Source organism: Oryx dammah, unplaced genomic scaffold, assembly GCF_014754425.2.
Source record: "Oryx dammah isolate SB20612 unplaced genomic scaffold, SCBI_Odam_1.1 HiC_scaffold_11, whole genome shotgun sequence".
Classification (NCBI taxonomy): Eukaryota; Metazoa; Chordata; class Mammalia; order Artiodactyla; family Bovidae; genus Oryx; species Oryx dammah.
In genome coordinates, this window is record NW_024070195.1 from 11138284 (window position 1) to 11160375 (window position 22092).

Consider the following 22092-nt stretch of genomic DNA (forward strand, 5'->3'; position numbering starts at 1 on the left):
TGCTATCACATCTCACACATGGACAGTAATTCCTTAATACTATCACATATATCCAGTCAGTGCTCACTTTTGCCCATTGCCTCATAAGTATTTTTTGAATTATTTAACTCATTTATTTTAATCTGGATCAGAATAAGATCTATACTTTGCCATTGTTTGACATGTCTCTGGTCTCTTTGATGTACAAAATTCTCTCTTTGTACCTCTCTTGCATTGGGCACAACTTTTTTTTTTTTTTTCCCTAAGAGAAACCTGATCATTTCTTCACAGTCTGGACTAGCTGGGATTTTTCTACAGTCTAGATTTTGCTGTCTACATCCTGACATTATTTAATGTTTCACTCCTTCCCCTTGTGACTCCCCACCCCTACCCCCCACCCCCACTCCCCCCATACCTGTTTCTTTCTTTTTTAATTTGGATTCAGTGAAGTAAAGCTTTTAAGCTTAAACTCAAGGACAACAGATTGCACTGAATATGTTCTCCTTTTGAAAAAGGCAGGGCTTCCCTGGTATCTCAGCTGGTAAAAAATCTGCCTGCAATGAAGGAGACCCCAGTTTGATTCCTGGGTTGGGAAGATCCCCTGGAGAAGGGAAAGGCTACCCACTCCAGTGTTCTGGCCTGGAGAATTCCATGGACTGTAGTCCATGGGGTCGCAAAGAGACACAACTGAGCCACTTTCAGTTTTGAAAAGGTGTTTCACTTTTTTCCCACAGACCCCACTGGTCTACCAGGTCACCCCGTAATTTGTCTGGAGGATTGAATGGAGAGCAGTAAATCCCAGAACACAAACAATTCTATTTATTTTCCAGAGTTTTAAATAGAAGCACCCAGGTCCTGAGTTTCAAGCAATCAGCATTTGTCTACACAAAATGTACTTTTCTTTATGGCAGCATTTAGTTTTTCAAAATAATCTGTCTTAACTCACTCTACCCCTCTCCTGCTTGCCATCCATCCAGCCACAAGGGGAAAAAAAAAAGAAGAAAAGTTGAAATATTTAATGTGTTGCTACCTGAGTCCATTTTAGGTACATCACACAAACTTAAACAACCTGCGATGTTGATCTTAAAACAGCACAACAGGCTCCTTCAAGACTTCATGCCTCTCTTTTCCTTTCCCTCCCTGTCCCATCTGACCCTAATCCCCAAATGGTTTCATGGGAAAGCAGTGAACCAGCACTGTTGAGAAGGAAATGCCGAACTTCTTCCCAACTTGAGATTTGATTCAGATACCTGGTCTACACTCCCTGACCTGATAGAACACTGACCTCAAAAAATTAGGGCTGCTGTCCAAACACCCGAGGTTTCCTGTTCCATTACAGACTGATTATCATCAGTTCAGTTCTCTAAAACTCCAGGGAATGATTTTTTCCTTCCTTCTAAAGCAGAGTCTGGCTGGAAGAGGAGCTTTTCTAGAGCACTAGACGTAGCCTTTAGTTATGCTCACTGCAAAGCAGGCTTAACTACATCCTCTCCACGGAGAACCACCTGGGGCTTCTGTGCCCCCCACCCCAGGGGACTGGACTCTTCCTCCCCACCTTCCTCAACACCCATTGTCTCTTCCCTCCCTCCCCACTGGGCTGTGCTTGGGATGAAAGATTCTTGGTTAGTTGAAGGAAAATAGTAGCTGGTCAAGGAATCAGCCCTCATGGTGTTTCTTCTAAAACAGAGAGCATCTCTTGAATTAGAATAGGGGAGATAAAAGAAATGGGTTTCTACTAAGATCTGCTAGTTCAGGGCAATTGATTCAGTGGGGGGTGTGATCCCCACTCTAGCCTGCCCTGTTGTGCTGGGGATTCCAAAACCTTTGTGATCAAAGCCTTGACTACTTTTGTACTGCGTTAACGCCTCACACAGTACAACGGTGAATGCTGTATGTGATCTGGAATCTTAAAAACCTGAAATCAAATTCTACCTCTGCTATGTATGACCTTTCCTACTTTGGGCACCTTTACCTCTCAAAAGTTGAATTCATACCTCATGCCTACTTTTTGGAATCTTTAAAAATTATACATGAGCCAGAAAGAAAAAAATACTCTAGTTGACATGTTGCCATAAAAACAACTTAAAATAGATGTTTAAAGCTTTCAGCTAATTTTCCTAGGCAAATGAATCTTTTCTATAACAAATGGCAATATCAAAATCTTAGGGCTTGAATTGGCATACCTATACCTGGTTTTCTTCGGGGGCGGGGTGGGGGGTGGGGAGGAAAGTTAACTCTCCAAAGGACCATCTTTGAGAAGGAGCCAGTCCAAACCTGAGGATATGTAAAGTTGCACCCTTCAAGCAAATAGGGGAGAAGGGAACTAACCCAAGTTTATTTCCATGAAAGTAGAAATATGTTGGAATTGAATTTACTGTAATGGTTGCAACTACCATTTAGTTTATGTCATCTCATTAGAGCTGTAGATTGGTTGTATAAAACATACATATGGAACCTATAACATCCTCTAATTCCTCATCAGCAAAAGGAAATAAGAACAAGATTGAATGCCTCTTAAGCACTCGATTCTTCATACAACAGTATGGATTTAGATTGTGGTGAGAATCCCATTTTTCAGCCAAGGAATCCTATGTCCAAGAGCAACTTGCCTGAGGTCAGTAGGTTAGTAGGCCGCTTAACCAGGAGTCCAACTCCAGCGTGCCAGTTCTGAAGTCCATGCTTGTTTTGTTGCAGTGACACAAATAAGCAACATACCAGAAAATTGTTAGTAGGCATTTAGTAAATGTAAATGTGCAGTAAAAACACATTCTGCTGAGAATCAGGGGGAATAAAGGTGATACTGAAACCACAAGAGAGCAGTCCACTTCCTCCAAGTCCTGTCAATTAACTTTTTAAGACCCTGTAGAGCAATATGAGGACAGCCATTCAATCTGGTCATAAAAACTGGTTGGAACCTTTACCACCACCTAGAGGTCATTGGACCGAACTGCATAAACAAAGGGAAAATGTTATTGAAGTGATTGTAAAGTCCTGTGCATATTATGGTTTTTTCATTACCATGTTGAACTGACATAATATTAGATCCCTGGGAGAAACAGATAATCCTCAGAAAAGAGAGAGTTTCCAGCCTCCTGAACAAAAAGTAGGTCAAGGAGTGGGGAAGACCATCTGGAGAAAGAGGTTGTTCCAAGAATATTCCTGCCTTAGTTTAAGTTGCCACTTCCTGTACCAGCAACTACATTTTGAAGAACATATGTTCCACATGTGCTACAGAGAGGCAGCCATTAATACCATCATCTTGCTTCCTGGGAAGGATAATGTAAGGGGCAAAGAGAAAGGAATATTTGAGAATCCAACCTTTCACATTCTTGAAGCTGGACTCCTGGTTCATTCTTGGTGTATTTAGGCAAGATCAGAAGAAGCAAATTTAATATGGAGTCCATGATTTTATTTCCTTGAAAAAATAATCATTCTTATTTTAATATTTGTGGAACAGATCAAAAATCTCCCATCTGAGACACATGAGGGAAAGAAAAGGAAAAGGAAAAAGAAAGGGTCTCATACTACTTTAAAAGAAATACGTGTTCTATGATTCAGACTTTGCCTCTCAGTAAGGGTCTCAGTTCATCTTGTATCTACACAGCCAGTGCGCTGATGACTCTGAAACCATCTTAGATCTACCCTGGGTTTGGGTTGACTTCTCTATGGCACACCAGCGGAAAGTTTGGTTGTAAGTCATTGCATACCAAGACCCTTCACACAACCAGACAGACCTTCTGGTGGAGGTTCTGGAATTGACTCCTTCTAGATTCACACCTATACATTTTATAATTAAACTGTCAAAAGCTAAAGCCAGGGAAAGACTTTTAAAAGTAGCAAGAAAAAAGCGACTTATTCATACACATGGGAATCCTCATAAGACTATCAGCAGATTTTTCATCAGCAACTTTACAGGCCAGAAGGGAGTGGTATGATATATTCAAAATCCTGAAAGAAAGAAAAAAAAACTTGCCTATCAAGAATATATTATCAGACAAAGTTTTGCTTCATGACTGAAGGAGAGAGAAAGAGTTTTCTAGACAAACAAAAGCTGGAGACAAGTTCATCACCCTTCGACTAGCCTTCAAGAAATTGTTAAAGGGAGTTCTTCAAGCTGAAACAAAGACACTATTTAGTAGCAGGAAAACAAAACAATGTTATAACTCATCTGTAAAGGTAAATATATAAAGTCCTGAATATACTAACGTCATAATGGTGGTGAATAGATCATTTATAACACTAGAATGAATAGATCATTTATAACACTAGAATGAAAGTTAAAGGACAAAAGTATTAAAAATAACTAAACCTATAATACAATTGGTTAATGGAAATAGAATTTTTTAAAGTTGTAAATTGTGACACCAAAATAATAAAATGGGAGTTAGTGTCTAAATGTCAAATTTTGTTCAAAATTAGGTTGTTATCAGCTTAAATAGACTTATTAATATAAGATGTTTTATTTTAAAAATACAATAAAGAATACATGACCATCAGCAGGCCACGTTATTAGGGTACCACCTAGTGGTCCAGCCTCTTGCCCAGAGCATCCTACTGTAAGTGGAGCTGATTGAAGCTATGCCTATGGATGGGCTACTTAGAGTATGAAGAAGGGGAGAGCACACAGAGTTCCTCATGTCTTCTGGGTGCGGTGTGTGGTATAATGAGTAACTGTTCAACATCCAAAGTGACTTGAGGTTCAGTTCAGTTTAGTCCAGTCGCTCAGTCGTGTCCAACTCTTTGCAACCCCATAAACCGCAGCACGCCAGGCCTCCCTGTCCATCACCAACTCCCAGAGTCCACCCAAACTCATGTCCGTTGAGTCAGTGATGCCATCCAACCATCTCATCCTCTGTCGTCCCCTTCTCCGCCTGCCCTCAATCTTTCCCAGCATAAGGGTCCTTTCCAGTGAGTCAGTTCTTGGCATCAGGTGGCCAAAATATTGGAGTTTCAGCTTCAACATCAGTCCTTCCAGTGAACACCCAGGACTGATCTCTTTTAGGATGGACTGGTTGGATCTCCTTGCAGTCCAAGGGACTCTCAAGAGTCTTCTCCAACACCACAGTTCAAAACATCAATTTTTCTGTGCTCAGTTTTCTTTATAGTCCAACTCTCACATCCATAGATAATCACTGGAAAAACCATAACCTTGACTAGACAGACCTTTGTTGACAAAGTAATGTCTCTGCTTTTTAATATGCTGTCTAGGTTGGTCATAACTTTCCTTCCAAGAAGTAAGCGTCTTTTAATTTCATGGCTGCAATCACCATCTGCAGTGATTTTGGAGCCCCCCAAAATAAACTCAGCCACTGTTTCCACTGTTTCCCCATCTATTTGCCATGAAGTAATGGGACTGGATGCCATGAGGTTAGTGAGCAAAATTAATAAGTTAGACTTCAAAAAGGAGTTTACTTCCCAATTGGATGACGTCAGAATGAACTGCCTGCAGATGGTTTTCATTGCAAGTAACTGGAAAGTGTATGCTTTTGCCAGGTTTGCCCAATTTTGCATCTGGGACTGTAGTGGGGGTATCAGATGGTCTTCTGTGGTTAGAAGCTCTCTCCTTTTATAGTGATGCCAGAGGCAGAGTTGGCTCCAGGGATCTCAAAGCATTCATCTTTCCACTCAAGAAATTGCCTTCCACCCAATGTGCTCCTTTGAAATACAAGAACAATACAGTTCCCTGAGATGCTCTGCTAGTAATTAACTGCCTTGGGGCCCAGGATTCTCAGACGGGAGCTCAGCATCCTTCTTTCATTTACAGGGAAACCATTCAGACCTCCTTAGATGAAAGCAACCAGAATTGGCCATGAAAACAATTAGTGTACTTTAGAAATAAGCAATTTAGAAAAACAACAGACAGCAGGTTTGAGGCATCCCTTTAAAAGTAATTAAAACGGGAATGGTAAGGAAAATGCCATGGGAAGAGTTTGGGCATGTTATATGTTTGTGACAAATACAGGGCAACAGGGAGAAAAAAGTGTCAGATGGTGTCCAACGAAATCTCAGTTGGGTGAGAAAGGTGTTGGACTAAGTTGGAATCCTGTGATGGTGGGAGTCTCTTGAGTTAGAATGTGGTGGTTCTAAGTGTAGAACTTTCCTGGTGGCTCAGATGGTAAAGCATCTGCCTACAATGCGGGAGACCTGGATTCGATCCCTGGGTCGGGAAGATTCCCTGGAGAAAGAAATGGCAACCCAGTATTGCCTGGAAAATCCCATGGATGGAGAAGCCTGGTAGGCTGCAGTCCATGAGGTCGCTAAGAGTCGGACACAACTGAGTGACTTCACTTTCATTTTTCACTTTCATGCATTAGAGAAGGAAATGGCAACCCACGCCAGTGTTCTTGCCTGGAGAATCCCAGGGACAGGGGAGCCTGGTGGGAGGCCATCTGTGGGGTCACACAGAGTCGGACACGACTGAAGCGACTTAGCAGCAGCAGCAGCAGAGCAATGACAGAAAGACCAGTGTTATGCAAAGAGAGATTCTCAGAGGGGTCTCCTCAACCGTGAATAAGTCAAGGAGCTGAACCGAGGGTAGGTTGTTTTGTTGAAAGGGAAACTTTTCAACCTTTAGGGGAAGTTAGAAGGGAAAACTAGGAGAGAGTTGGGGCTCAAAGCATCCTCTGTCCTGGTGGATACACTCTGACTAGAATAACTCCTTTTCACCCTCTAAGAGCTCTCCAGGCTGTGTTTTTCGGTAAGAAAAGTACGACTCAGAATCTATTTAAATTACACTGCGAAAGTTGAGGCCCTTGAACTAAAACTTACAGAGGCTTACGTCTGGTAAAGTGGTTCCAAACAGAAATGCCTGAGAAATTTTATTCTTTTTTTTTTTTTTGAAGGCTTGAGAGTAGGAGGAAGCAGAAATAAGAACTCTTAAAAAGTACCTGGGACTTTATTATATGGAGCTCTCACATTCCTCTAGGGTTTCAAATGGAGTGTTTGCTCTTCTATCTTGATGGTGATTGGTGGTCAGGATTATTATAGCTAATTATAACCATTTGGGGGGATTGCTAGGTATGACTTGAAGTTTTGGGTTCATGGGCTCTGTGGTACACCCGGCTTAAGGAATTTGGTGTTTCCAACTTTTGCTTCCCTGACACTTTAAACTGAACCAGTCCCCAGACATGCCTTGAGAATGCACAATCAGAAACACTGTTTACACATGCAGGGACAAAGATGCGCATTGTTAATGGAGAGATTCAGGGGAATCCAGGGTGTCGTCTTACTGTGGACATTGCTCCTGACTCTTGTCCTGTTATACCGACTGCAGAATACAACTCTCTCCCGATCCTCTCCCTGCCTATGGTTCTGGGTCAGTGAGGTCTAGCTTTCCTGTGGAATTTTAATTATGCTTGTTTGATCCTGTGCTAACCTCCTGTTTGTGCGATGACCTGGTCTTGAACATATAAAGGCTAATGTCACTTGGTAGGGGGTGTGCTTGGATGTGCTACGTTCACATGTTCCTGCACCACTGAAAGACTGGATTCGCTGATGGGTTTTCCATTTTAGCATCTAACTGTCCTTTCTAGAAGACCAGTCTCTCTTTTCACTTCCACGCCACAGACACCACGAGTTATAAATTCTTTAAGTTAAAAAATTGATACAAAAGAACAATGTTTTGTACATATAGTCAAAGCTATGGTTTTTCCAGTAGTCAAGTATGGATGTGAGAGTTGGACCAAAAAGAAGGCTGAGCGCCAAAGAATTGATGCTTTTGGACTGTGGTGCTGGAGAAGACTCTTGAGAGTCCCTTGCGCTGCAAAGAGATCAAACCAGTCCATCCTAAAGGAAATCAATCCTGAATAGTCATTGGAAGGATTGATGCTGAAGCTGAAACTCCAATACTTTGGCTACCTGAATTCAAAAAGCCGACTCATTAGAAAATACCCTGATGCTGGGAAAGGGTGAAGGCAGGAGGAGAAGGGGATGATAGATGGTGAGATGGTTGGATGGCATCACTGACTCAGTGGACATGAGTTTGAGCAAGTTTTGGGAGATGGTGAAGGACAGGGAGGACTGGCGTGCTGCAGGCCATGGGATCATAAAAAGTTGGACACGACTGAGTGACTGAACAACAACAACAACAAGCATTCTCAACTTGAAGGCTGTCCCATTCTTCCTATAGCTCAAAGTCTATATGCTTGACAGGTAATAGTGACCCCTAGGCTGCTCTTCTGGCAAAATCTTCCCAAACCAGGTCTAGATACCTGTGGAGTTAAAGTATGGTCACTCTGCCAAGTTTCCCATTCTTTAACTGGTTAATAAAAATTAAATTGGAATTGAGTTGAACAGAAATGAATGGAAATGTCTAGAATAATGGCAGATTCATACTTGGGGGAAAAACATGTATTCATTCATTTATTCATGCAACAAAATTCTGCCATTGTGAAGCTCTCAGCCAAGCAAATGTCTCTCAGAAAATATGCCTGAGGTTACAATGAGGATGGAGAAAGCACTGAAAAATCCAAAAATGGAGAGCTCAGACTTCCAAGTAAGAATGACAGAGTCTTCCTTATTATAGCAATGGAGAGGGAACTATATTGGAAACAATGAAAAATTACATCTAAAATTTAGCAATTTGAAAATTTTTTCAATTTTATTTATGTGTATTTCTACACAACCAAAGAATTTCAAAATAGAGCCACATCAGAGGAATCTTGGGGAAATGCTTTAAAATAATGAGGCTTTTGAAAGCAATGTATGTGTTACAGAATTGGCTATTCGTTTTGCTTTTGGGTGGAATCATTTCCAGAAACATGGACCATCTGAGTTCATAAAACAAAATCTTGTGTTCCAGCAGTATGGACTTTGAGCAGATTTCACTACTCAGTTCACATAAAATTGCAAGGAAACAAGTGAGGCTCAAGGCCCAACTTCAAGCTTTCCATGACAGCCATTGGTGCTCAGAGATCTAGGATAGGAAAATGGAGTTCTCTAGCCTCAAGCATGAAGCATGCTGTGACCTCTCCCTGCAGAGGAAAGAGCTATTCCTTTAACCTCAACCCTCCAGCTTGATTTGGGACTTTGGCAGCAGTTACTGAATCCTGGCATCATCAAGAAGCTCAAAGGAACAATGGCTTATCTGGTGCAGATGGCAGAAAGAAAGCTCAAAGCTAAGATAGGAGACCCACTCTGATACTCTGCTCATTGTCTCCAGTAGAACTTCCACAGCACTTAAGACAACATGCTTTCCCTTTGCTTGGCAGAAGTGATGTCAGAGTCTGCAGGCTTGAGATCCTTGTACAACATGAGAAGAAGGAAGGGTGTCCCTGAACTAATAGTCTTAGAATATCAGGAAACTCAAGAACCAGTGAAGCCCCAAAGGCCTGGGGCATTTGGTTAGGGTATGGCAATCTCTCTGGCTCTTCATGTAAACTGTGAGTCACAGTTAATACACTGCCCTCTATATAAATTAAGAACATTCAGACCCAATAAATAAGGTCAGTAAATATTTGATGAATGAAGGAATGGTGAATTTTATGTGGTAGAAGCCCTCAGTCAATTATTATAAGCCTTCTGGTGTTCCAGAGAGTGTTTTGATCCATTCTCCTCCTCAAGCTCCAGAGGTAACAAATCCAAGAACTTAAGCTTAGCTTGAAGGACACGGGTGAAATGAACTGAAAATAAAGGCACAGGTCTAGGTCAGGCACAAAGTGAACAATCAGTGCAGCCACTGGTATGTGTTGGCCAGAGCTTGGCAACCATTGTGGTAGGGATAAGTTGATGGTTAGACTCCTAGAGTCAAGAAACAGAAGAAGGAAGGAAGCTATGATCCTTCTGCTCCACCCAACAGATCTGCACTACTTGCTCCTCAGACCACATGCCACTTCTCATCCCCATCTCTTTACTCTCACTGTTCCAGACTTGAAATGCCCTCACTTAAACCCTCTACCTGTTGAAATTCTGCTCGTGCTTTTTTTTTGGAAATCCAGAATAGACGGGGTATGTGTATATGCAGAGCTGATTCACTTTGTTATATGGAAGAAACTAACCCAAAACTGTAAAGCAATTATACCCCAATTTTTAAAATTCAATTAAATAATAGAAAATAAAGTTAAAAAGATAAAGATAAAACCCTAAAAAAAATTTAAATTAGCCCCACACCTGGCACAGGGAACAACCCAGCTATCGACAGACTCGTTCAGCTTTCCTCTAAGAATGTAATTTCTTGGACCCACTCATGTAATCAAGATGTCAGCAGTCTCCCTGCCCCCTGAGGTCTGATAACCTCGTCAAACTCCTACTTCTATGGCCTGAGATAACGCAAAACCCACCTCATAATGTCTGCAAATCTTGCATCCTGTTCCCTTCTGTCTCTCAGCCTCAACAGTCTCACCACCTCCAGGCCTGTGTGTGTGTGCTAAGTCGCTTCAGTCATGTCTGACTCTCTGCCACCCCATGGACCGTAGCCCCCCAGGCTTCCTTGGCCATGAGATTCTCTAGGCAAGAATACTGGAGTGAGTTGCACGCCCTCCTCCAGGGGATCTTCCCGACCCAGGGATGGAACCCATGACTCCTGTGTCCCCTACACTGGTAGGCGGATTCTTTACCACTAGAGCTACCTCCAGGCCTGCTGACTCCTAAACAGCTTGCCAAGCTGTCTCTTCTCATTTCAGCAGAAGTTCAACCACAGCAAGCAGCCCTGATTGTTTTGCAGACGTCCTTCAGCCGCAGCACAGGGGCATTCAGGCAAATCCGGGCTCCTCTACACCCCCCACACGCCCTTTTATCCTCCCCTCACCATCCTGGAGTTAGCAAGAAATCCCTCCTCTTACACTGGCCACAATGCCCATCCCAGATTCCTTGGGGCTCTCACCTACTACCTCAAAGGTCTTATTAAAGTATTTCTTCCAGACCTATACAGTGGTTTTATATGAAGAATTCTGGAGAATATTCTCTCCATTCATTGCCTAACTATATGCCATTGTTTCAGTTCAGTTCAGTCTCTCAGTTGTGTCTGACTCTTTGCGACCCCATGACGCCAGGCCTCCCTGTCCATCACCAACTCCTGGAGTTTACCCAAACTCATGTCCATTGAGTTGGTGATGCCACCTAACCATAGAACTATGATATAAGGAGCCTGTTTGAGGTCTTCTGGTTTTCCATATTCTTAGAACCAGATCAGTCAGATTTGTGTGCTTTTTTTCTTTTTTGTTCTTTCACTTCAGTATTCCTTATTTCCAATTCTTAGCTCCTAGTTCTGATTTCTTTCATTCATTTATCTATCTGAGATGGATTTATTGAGACTCTACTATGTGCTGTGGGGCTCTCTGGGCAAGAATACTGGAGTGAGTTGCCATTTCCATCTCCAGGGGATCTTCCCAGATCAGCGGTCAAAACTGCATCCCCTGAATTCTTTACCACTGAGCTGCCAATAGCAGCTGGTAAAATCAATCATTTTGAAATTCAAAGACAGACGTCTTCTAGTCCAGTATTTCCCAAAAGTGGTCTGTACACAGGTTAATCAGAATCACTTGGTCAGTGTTGTAAAAATAAAGATTCCTGGGCCTCTCCCAGGTCTTCTTCAGCAAAATCTTCAAGGCGGGATAATGGGAATCTACATTTTAAAGCTTCTAATTTGATTCTCCTCATGGCCTGCTTTTGGAACCACATTTCCAAGGCTGTCTCCAACTCAACAGAAGAATCCACCCAACACATTTCTGACATGTAAACAAGCAGCCTCATCCTGGACACATGCAGAGATAGAGAATTTACAACTTCACAGAGAGGATTTTTTTGTGCGTGGGTTTTTGTTTTTTTAATGGGATAAAGTATTAGTTTCTTGCGTGCTAAGTTGCTTCAGTTGTGTCCAACTCTGTGCAACCCCATGGACTGTAGCCCACCAGGCTCTTCTGTCCATGGAATTCTCTAGGCAAGAATGCTGGAGTGGGTTGCCATGTCTTCCTCCAGGAGATCTTTTCCACCTGGGAATTGAACCTGCACCTCTTATGTCTCCTGCACTGGCAGACAAGTTCTTTACCACTAGCTCCACCCGGGAAGCCCTTAATCTTTCTGATCAGTCACAAATTCAATATCCTTCCCTCTATCAGAAATACAATCAATAGAAGGTCAAATCCAGAGGCCACAAATATATAAACATTAATAGTACAGAGTATAAGTTAAAATAACATTTTATTTTATACCCATCAGAATGGCAAAAAATTAAAAAGAGGAATAGTGTTTATTGTTGGTAGAGATGTAGGGAGAAGAGTATTCTTTTATATTCTTGGTGAAAATGTGCAGTTATGCAGACCTTTTGGAAAACCGTCTGGCCATATCTGTTAAAGTTAAAAACACATACACACTTTGACTTAGTAATCTCACTTCTGACAATCTATCCCACAGAAATTAAAAAAACAAAACAAAAACATAAACTTATTATACAAGAAAAATATCAAGTTTTGGCAAAAGCAGGGAACAAGCGAAAGCAGGGAAGCAGGGAATTACACTCCTGGTAGAAGTGTAAACTGATGCCGCCACCTTGAAAACCTGTTTGGCCCTGTCTTCTAAATCTGAACGTATGTATGCCTTGTGATGCATTCATACCACTCTTGGTATAAGCCCACCGGAAATGTTTACACATGTCCACCAGAAGAAGTGTAGAAGAATGTTGACCCCAGCACTGTGCATACTGGGAGCTATACCGTCACGAAGAGTAGAATGGACAAATGAATCGTCATATCCATTTACTGATATACTGTACAGGAACAAGAATGAACATGTTGTAACACCAAACATCAGCGTGGGCGAATCTCACAAAGGAAGCCAGGTATGACAGAGTCATAAAAACCCTATGATAATGTAGGGTTATTATTCCCGTTTACAGATGAAGAAACAGAGGCAAGAAAGATTAAGTGACTCACCCAAACCCACAATGCTGGCATATGGTGGAATTTCTGAAGCTAGAAAAAGCAAAATGGTAGAAATTTTCAGTGACAGTAGAGAGAACCACACAGAGAACTCTCTATCAATATTTAGTCACAAACCAAAACTCTTTGGAAATGAATGTTCTATAAGGCGCGAAGCCATCTGACAATGTTACCATCCAGTGTTTAAATGTCTTTTCACAAGACTAATAATAAGTTAATATTTGTGGAGCACTGACTGACCAGGGGGCCTAGAGGAGCAACCCCACATCCAAGGAGTGGTGTCTGCACAGGCACAGGAGGGCCGAGAGGAGCTACTCCACGTTCAAGGTCAGGAGGGGTGGCCATGAGGATATACCCCTAGTCCAAGGTAAGGAACAGCAGCTGTGCTTTGCTGAAGCAACCCTGAAGAGATACCCCATGTCCAAGGTAAGAGAAACCCAAATAAGATGGTAGGTGTTGCGAGAGGGCATCAGAGGGCAGACACACCGAGACCATAATCACAGAAAACTAGTCAATCTGATGACATGGACCACAGCCTTGTCTAACTCAATGAAACTAAACCGTGCTATGGGGGCCACCCAAGACGCGCGGATCATGGTGTAGAGGTCTGACAGAATGTGGTCCACTGGAGAAGGGAATGGCAAACCACTTCAGTATTCTTGCCTTGAGAACCCCATGAACAGTTCGAAAAAGCAAAATGACAGGATACTGAAAGAGGAACTCCCCAGGTTGGTAGGTGCCCAATATGCCACTGGAGATCAGTGGAGAAATAACTCCAGAAAGAATGAAGGGATGGAGCCAAAGCAAAAACAATACCCAGTTGTGGATGTGACTGGTGATAGAAGCAAGGTCCGATTCCGTAAAGAGCAATATTGCATAGGAACCTGGAATGTCAGGTCCATGAATCAAGGCAAATTAGAAGTAGTCAAACAGGAGATGGCAAGAGTGAACATCGACATTCTAGGAATCAGTGAACTAAAATGGACTGGAATGGGTGAATTTAACTCAGATGACCGTTCTATCTACTACTGTGGGCAGGAATCCCTTAGAAGAAATGGAGTAGCCATCATGGTCAACAAGAGTCTGAAATGCAGTACTTGGATGCGATCTCAAAAACGACAGAATGATCTCTGTTCATTTCCAAGGCAAACATTCAATATCATGGTAATCCAAGTCTATGCCCCAACCAGTAATGCTGAAGAAGCTGAAGTTGAATGGTTCTATGACGACCTACAAGACCTTTTAGAACTAACACCCAAAAAAGATGTCATTTTCATTATAGGGGACTGGAATGCAAAAGTAGGAAGTCAAGAAACACCTGGAGTAACAGGCAAATTTGGCCTTGGAGTTTGGAATGAAGCAGGGCAAAGGCTAATAAGAGTTTTGCCAAGAGAACACACTGGTCATAGCAAATACCCTCTTCCAACAACACAAGAGAAGACTTTACACATGGACATCACCAGATGGTCAACACCAAAATCAGATTGGTTATAGTCTTTGCAGCCAAAGATGGAGAAGCTCTATACACTCCAAAAGCAAGACCAGGAGCTGACTGTGGCTCAGATCATGAACTCCTTATTGCCAAATTCAGACTTAAATTGAAGAAAGTAGGGAAAACAACTAGACCATTCAGGTGTGACCTAAATCAAATCCCTTATGATTATGCAGTGGAAGTGAGAAATAGATTTAAGGGACTAGATCTGATAGATAGAGTGCCTCATGAACTATGGACAGAGGTTCGTGACATTGTACAGGAGACAGGGATCAAGACCATCCCCATGGAAAAGAAATGCAAAAAAGCAAAATGGCTGTCTGGGGAGGGCTTACAAATAACTGTGAAAAGAAGAGAAGTGAAAAGCAAAGGGGAAAAGAAAAGATATAAGCATCTGAATGCAGAGTTCCAAAGAATAGCAAGGAGAGATAAGAAAGACTTCCTCAGTGATCAATGCAAAGAAAAAGAGGAAAACAACAGAAAGGGAAAGACTAGAGATATCTTCAAGAAAATGAAAGATACCAAGGGAACATTTCATGCAAAGATGGGCTCGATAAAGGACAGAAATGGTATGGCCCTACAGAAGCAGAAGATATTAAGAAGAGGTGGCAAGAATACACAGAAGAACTGTACAAAAAAGATCTTCACAACCCAGATAATCATGATGGTGTGATCACTCACCTAGAACCAGACATCCTGAAATGTGAAGTCAAGTGGGCCTTAGAAAGCATCACTATGAACAAAGCTAGCGGAGGTGATGGAATTTCAGTTGAGCTATTTCAAATCCTGAAAGATGATGCTGTGAAAGTGCTGCATTCAATATGCCAGCAAATTTGGAAAACTCAGCAGTGGCCACAGGACTGGAAAAGGTCAGTTTTCATTCCAATTCCAAAGAAAGGCAATGCCAAAGAATGCTCAAACTACCACACAATTGCACTCATCTCACACGCTAGTAAAGTAACGCTCAAAATTCTCCAAGCCAGACTTCAGCAATTTGTGAACCATGCACTTCCAGATGTTCAAGCTGGTTTTAGAAAAGGCAGAGGAACCAGAGATCAAACTGCCAACATCCACTGGATCATGGACAAAGCAAGAGAGTTCCAGAAAAACATCTATTTCTGCTTTATTGACTATGCCAAAGCCTTTGACTGTGTGGATCACAATAAACTGTGGAAAATTCTGAAAGAAATGGGCATACCAGACCACCTGACCTGCCTCCTGAGAAACCTATATGCAGGTCAGGAAGCAACAGTTAGAACTGGACACGGAACAACAAACTGGTTCCAAACAGGAAAGGGAGTACGTCAAGGCTGTATATTGTCACCCTGCTTATTTAACTTCTATGCAGAGTACATCATGAGAAATGTTGGGCTGGAAGAATCACAAGTTGGAATCAAGATCGCTGGGAGAAATATAAATAACCTCAGATATGCAAATGACACTATCCTTATGGCAGAAAGTGAAGAAGAACTAAAGAGCCTCTTGATGAAAGTGAAAGAGGAGAGTGAAAAGGTTGGCTTAAAGCTGAACATTCAGAAAACTAAGTTCATGGCATCCAGTCCCAACACTTCATGGCAAATAGATGGGGAAACAGTGGAAACAGTGGCTGACTTTACTTTTGGGGGCTCCAAAATCACTGCAGATGGTGATTGCAGCCATGAAATTAAAAGATGCTTACTCTTTGGAAGGAAAGTTATGACAAACCTAGACAGCATATTAAAAAGCAGAGACATTACTTTGCCAACAAAAGTCTGTCTAGTCAAGGCAATGGTTTTTCCAGTGGTTATATATGGATGTGAGAGTTGGACTGTGAAGAAAGCTGAGCACTGAAGAATTGATGCTTTTGAACTGTGGTATTGGAGAAGACTCTTGAGAGTCCCTTGGACTGCAAGGAGATCCAACCAGTCCATTCTAAAGGAGATCAGCCCTGGGTGTTCATTGGAAGGACTGATGTTGAAGCTGAAACTCCAATATTTTGGCCACCTAATGTGAAGAGCTGACTCTTACTCTGATGCTGGGAGGGATTGGGGGCAGGAGGAGAAGGGGACGACAGAGGATGAGATGGTTGGATGGCATCACTGACTCGATGGACATGAGTTTGAGTAAACTCCGGGAGATGGTGATGGACAGGGAGGCCTGGTGTGCTGCGATTCATGGGATCACAAAGAGTCGGACATGACTGAGCAACTGAACTGAACTGACCAGGAGTCAGCCACAGGTCTGAGCCCTTTACCTACCTTTTCATTAAGCAACCCAAGCACACTCGAGCAAGTACTGCTGATCGTTGGTGTCCTGTTGATCAGCGACAAATTCTGGGCCTCGTCTTCTCTAGCCCATGCTCTTTCCCGTGACTTCATGGAAATCGCATGTGCTCTGAAGTTGGTGATCTAGGTCTGGATGAAGTCCCAGGTTTTTACCAGCTGTGGGACCTTGAACACGTTATTCAGCTTCCATGTAAAATTCTATAACAAGACCTTCATGAATCTGTTAGGAACTGATGAGCTGAGGAGTATGAATTAGGAGCTCACCAGCTGGCACACTGAAGGCTCTCTGTAAAAGCTGATATCATTTGGAACATGGAATACACTTCTATTGCCATACTCCACCCCCGATTTTTAAAAAATTGTTTTATATTAGACTGTAGTTGATTTACAATGTTGTGTTTCAGGTGTACAGAAAAGAGATTCAGCTATACATATATATATATTCTTTATCAAATTCTTTTCCCATTTAGGTTATTACAAAATATTGAGTGAATTCCCTGTGCTATATAGTAGGTCCTTGTTGATTATCTATTTTATGTACAATAGTTTGTTAATCCTAAGCTCCTGTTTTTTTCCCCACCTTTCCCCTTGGAGTAAGAAATGGCAACCCACTCCAGTATTCTTGCCTGGAAAGTTCCATGGACAGAGGAGCCTGGCAGGCTACAGTCCATGAAGAGACTCACAAAGAGTCGGACACAACTGAGTGACTGAACATACACACACCATTCCACTTGTTGTTCAGTCACCCAGTCGTGTCTGACTCTTTGTGACCCCATGGACTGCAGCACTCCAAGCCTCCCTGTCCCTCACCATCTCCTGAAGTTTGCCCAAGTTTGTGTTCATTGCATCAGTGATGCTGTCTAGCTATCTCATCCTCTGACGCCCTCTTCTCCTTCTGCCCTCGATCTTTCCCAGCATCAGAGACTTTTCCAATGAGTCATCTGTGTATACCAGATGACCAAAATACTGGAGCTTCAGCATCAGTCCTTCCAGTGAATATTCAGGGTTGATCTCCATTTAGATTGACTGGTTTGATCTCCTTGCAGTCCAAGGGACTCTCAAGAGTCTTCTCCAGCACCATAGTTCAAAGGCATCAATTCTTTGGCATTCTGCCTTCTTTATGGTCCAGTTCTCACAACCATTGTTGACCACTGGGAAGACCATAGCCTTGACCATAGCCTTTGTCAGCAGAGTAATGGCTCTGCTTTTCATCACACTGTCTAGGTTTGTCATTGCTTTCCTGACAAGAAGCAATTGTCTTCTGATTACATGGCTGCAGTCACTGTCCACAGTGATTTTGGAGCCCCCAAAGAGGAAATCTGTTACTACTTCTACATTTTCCCCTTCTATTTGCCATGCAGTAATGGGGCCGGACGCCATGATCTTAGTTTTTTTTTAATATTTAGTCTTAAGCTGGCTCTTTCACTTTCTTCCTTCACCCTCATCAAGAGGTTCTTAAGTTCCTCTTCACTTTCTGCCATTAGAGTGGTGTCATCTGCATATCTGAGGTTGTTGATGTTTCTCCCGCCTATCTTGATTCTGACTTGTAACTCATCCAGTCTGGCATTTCTCGTGATGTGCTCAGCATATAGGTTAAACAAGCAGGGTGACAGCACGCAGCCCTGTCATACTCCTTTCTCCATCTTGAACCAATCATTTGTTCCATACCAGGTTCTAACTCTCGCTTCTTGACTCTCATACAGGTGTCTCTTACCTTTCCCCTTAGGTAAACATAAATTTGTTTTCTACACTTCTGACTCTATTTCTGTTTTGTAAATAAGTTCATTTGTATCACTTTTTGATTCTGCATATAAGTGATATATGATATTTGTCTTTCTCGGTCTGACCTACTTCACTTAGTGTGAAAATCTCCAGGTCCATCCATGTTGCTGCAAATGGCACTATTTCATTCTTGTTAATGGCTGAGTAATATTCCATTGTGTGTGTGTGTGTGTGTGTGTATATATATATATATATATATATATATATATAATATGCTACATCTTCTTTATCCATTCATCTGTCGATGGACATTTAGGTTGCTCCCATGTCTTGGCTATTGTAAACAGCATTACAATGAACACTTGCGTGCATGTATCCTTTTGAACCATGGTTTTCTCTAGATATATGCCCAGGAGTGGGATTGCTGGATCACATGGTAGCTCTATTTTTTGTTTTAAAGTTCATCTTGATGGAAAAAGTACCATTTTGTTTAATTTTGAAACCTCTTGTAGTACAACTTGGCAGCACAAAGATGCATATCCAAGTTCTGCAGATTTAATATTAATATGACCGTGTAGTAGACATTGAGCTATGTACTTAATGTACATTATCTCATTTTTTAATGAACTAATTTTAAATATTTTATTCTGAAATAACTTTAAATTTACAGAAGAGTGTCAAGGATCATATCAAGAACTCTCCTGTACCCGTCATCCGAGTTCTTGAGTTTTTACCCATTTTCAGCGTGCGCCACATTTGTGCTGTGTGTCCTGCACGCTCCCTCCCCCTCTCTGCACACAAACATACCTCAGTCCTCTCTGAACCATTTGAGAGAACTCTGCAGACATCTTGCCCCTTTACTAGTTCAGTGTGTATTTTCTGAGACCAAAGCAGCTATCGAATTCAGGAAATTTAATACTGATATAATACTTTAATCTACCATATTATGTGAATTTCATCCATTGTCTTAATAATATTCTGCAAAGCAATTTTGGGTACATTATCCTGTCCAATAACACACTGATACTTTTTAGAATAACTAAGACATCTGTATATTATTTTGAAAACGTTTTGTTGTCCTGAATTTATTTTTAATGTCGGATTTTCATAAAGTTTCTTCAAAGATCAACTGACTGATTCCCCTTAAAGAGATCAGTCCAGTCTCAAAAGGACCAGGTTTGTGAAGATAAATTTGTTTACCTATTCACTGAAGCATCAAGGCAAAAATAAATAAATAAAAAATTCAGAGGGAAAGATTTGAAATTATCTGTTTGCTATGTGCCCGTGGGCCAAGGGGTGAAGGAAAACAAACCCGTTTCCCACTTCTCTGTCAAAATCCTGGTATGTGGTGGACCCTCTGTTTTCACAATTAACTGCAGAATCTTGACTGATGAATGGGCATTTTTTAACCCATTTCTGATCATTTCAAATTTAAAGATAGCAACATAATTCCATTTAGTGGGCCACTGATTGAAGGGAAATTGCACTCAGCTGATGAATTTCCATGTTGCGAAATGGGTCATAGCAGCAGATGGCCTTTGAAGAAGCAAAAAATAACTTTGGAGTTGGTTGCTTTTTCTCCTGGCTTCCTTAATTGAACCCTGCTGCCTGGGAAGGCAACTCCTCAAAGTAGGTCAGGGGAATTTGGGGTGTTGGATAGTCAAAGGGAACTGTGAGTTGTCAAAGAATAATAATTTGATCTTAAAATAAATCACATAGTTATCTGAGTACAAAACTAATGCTAAGTGTCAGATCATAATTAATGTTTATTAAGTACTCACTATCACTGGCACCACTCTGACAACTACACGTGAATTGACTTGTTTAATCTGTAAACATATGAGTAAGGATTATCATAGCCTGCATTCGACAAATGAAAAAACAGATTTGGAGAGTGCATCAGTCAAGTTCAAAATAAATGCTTTTCTCTTTTGTTATATGAAATACTTCACTGAAGGACCAAGAGACCTATGTGCATGCGTGCTAAGTTGCTTTGGCTGTCTCCAACTCTTTGTGACCCTATGGACTGTAGCCCACCAGGTTCCTCTATGGGATTCTCCAGGCAAGAATACTGGAGTGGGTTGCCATGCCCTCCTCCAGGGGATCTTCCTCACCCAGGAATCAAACCCATGTCTCTTACATCTCCTGTGTTGGCAGGTAGATTCTTTACCACTAGTGCCACCTGGGAAGCCCTATATTTTAAAAATTGATACTATTGATATAATTTTATCTTTATTAAGCTCCAAAAAATAATATTTATACTGTGTTTTATAAATACATTTCCCAATTAAAAAACAGAAACAAAACAAAACCAGGGCACCTTGAAGAAAATGATTCATTCCAGGTCTGGTGCTGGAAATGTACCAGAACCTGGTATATCTTGGCATACTAAAATACCAGAAACAGATCAAAAGCTATATGGACTGTGTAAAAAAGACTCGGGAACTTTGTGCAAAAAGGGGCAAATTTGAGCATCAGTAATGTGATAAATAAAAAAATTTTTAACACATAGAATATGTTTATATAAATACATAAGTGTTAGTCACTCAGTTGTATCCAACTCTATGATCCCACAGACTATAGCCCACCAGGCTCCTCTGTCTATGGAATTCTCCAGGTAAGAATACTGGAGTGGGTAGCCATTCCTTTCTCCAGGGTATACAGTGGTCCACAATAATAAGAAAATGGTAACACACTGATAATTCTTTAATGGCTCATGGGAGCCAATACGATATTTTGAAAATTTAAAAGTAGAAAGAATCAGATTTTTTTTCTTGCCCTGTCTATAGAAATTGTATCTCAATGTAACCAAGTATTTAACAAGAGGGTGTTTATTTTTGCAGAAGTAATCTAGATAATAAATGAAGAAGGGATGATAGAAACATCATGAATCGAAACACCTAATAAGTTAATGTTTTTAGGCAATGATCAACCATGGCTGATAACATCAAAAAAGGAACATTGCATGTGTCTCGGTGGAAGTATTCTACTCACCTATATAAGAGTGTTACCAAAGAAATCAAACCAGAATCTGTGTAAGCTGCTGTGCCTTATAGGAAATACAGAGGACAGAGGAATATACTAAGAGACACCATGGGGATGTCATCTGGACTAGGGAAAACTTTAGACAAAGGGGCCAGTTTTGTTTTTGTTTTTTTAAACAATAACAAAAGCAGAAGTATAAAGGTGGCATTAGTGGTAAAGAACCTGTCTCCCAATGCAGCAGATGTAAGAGACTTGGATTCGATCCCTGGGTTGGGAAGATCACCTGGAGGAGGGCATAGCAACCCACTCTAGTACTCTTGTCTGGAGAGTCCCATGAACAGAGGAGTCTGGCAACTACAGTCCACATGGTCACAAAGAGTGGGACTTGACTGAAGTGACTTAGCACGTGTATGCATGAAGTGTAAAGAGGGAGAATCTTTACTAAAATAGACTTAAACAATTATTAACCAATAGTAACATGTGTACCTTTTTGGATCTTATTTCAAACAAAGTGTAAAACAAAACCCAACAAAACATGCTAAACACAGAAGGGTTAGAACATTTATAGACAATCAAGAAAATAAGAACAGTGAAATTAAGGATTAGAGTTGCCATTTTCAGGGTGTGCTAATAATTGAAACTGTGTTTAAAAAAAGAGATTCCTTGTCTTTAGACATACATACTGAAGTGTTCTCAGATGAAATCATGTGTCTAGGATTTGCTTCAAAATAATCATGAGTGGTTGGGGAAATGAGTGGTGGTATGAAGAAGGATAGCT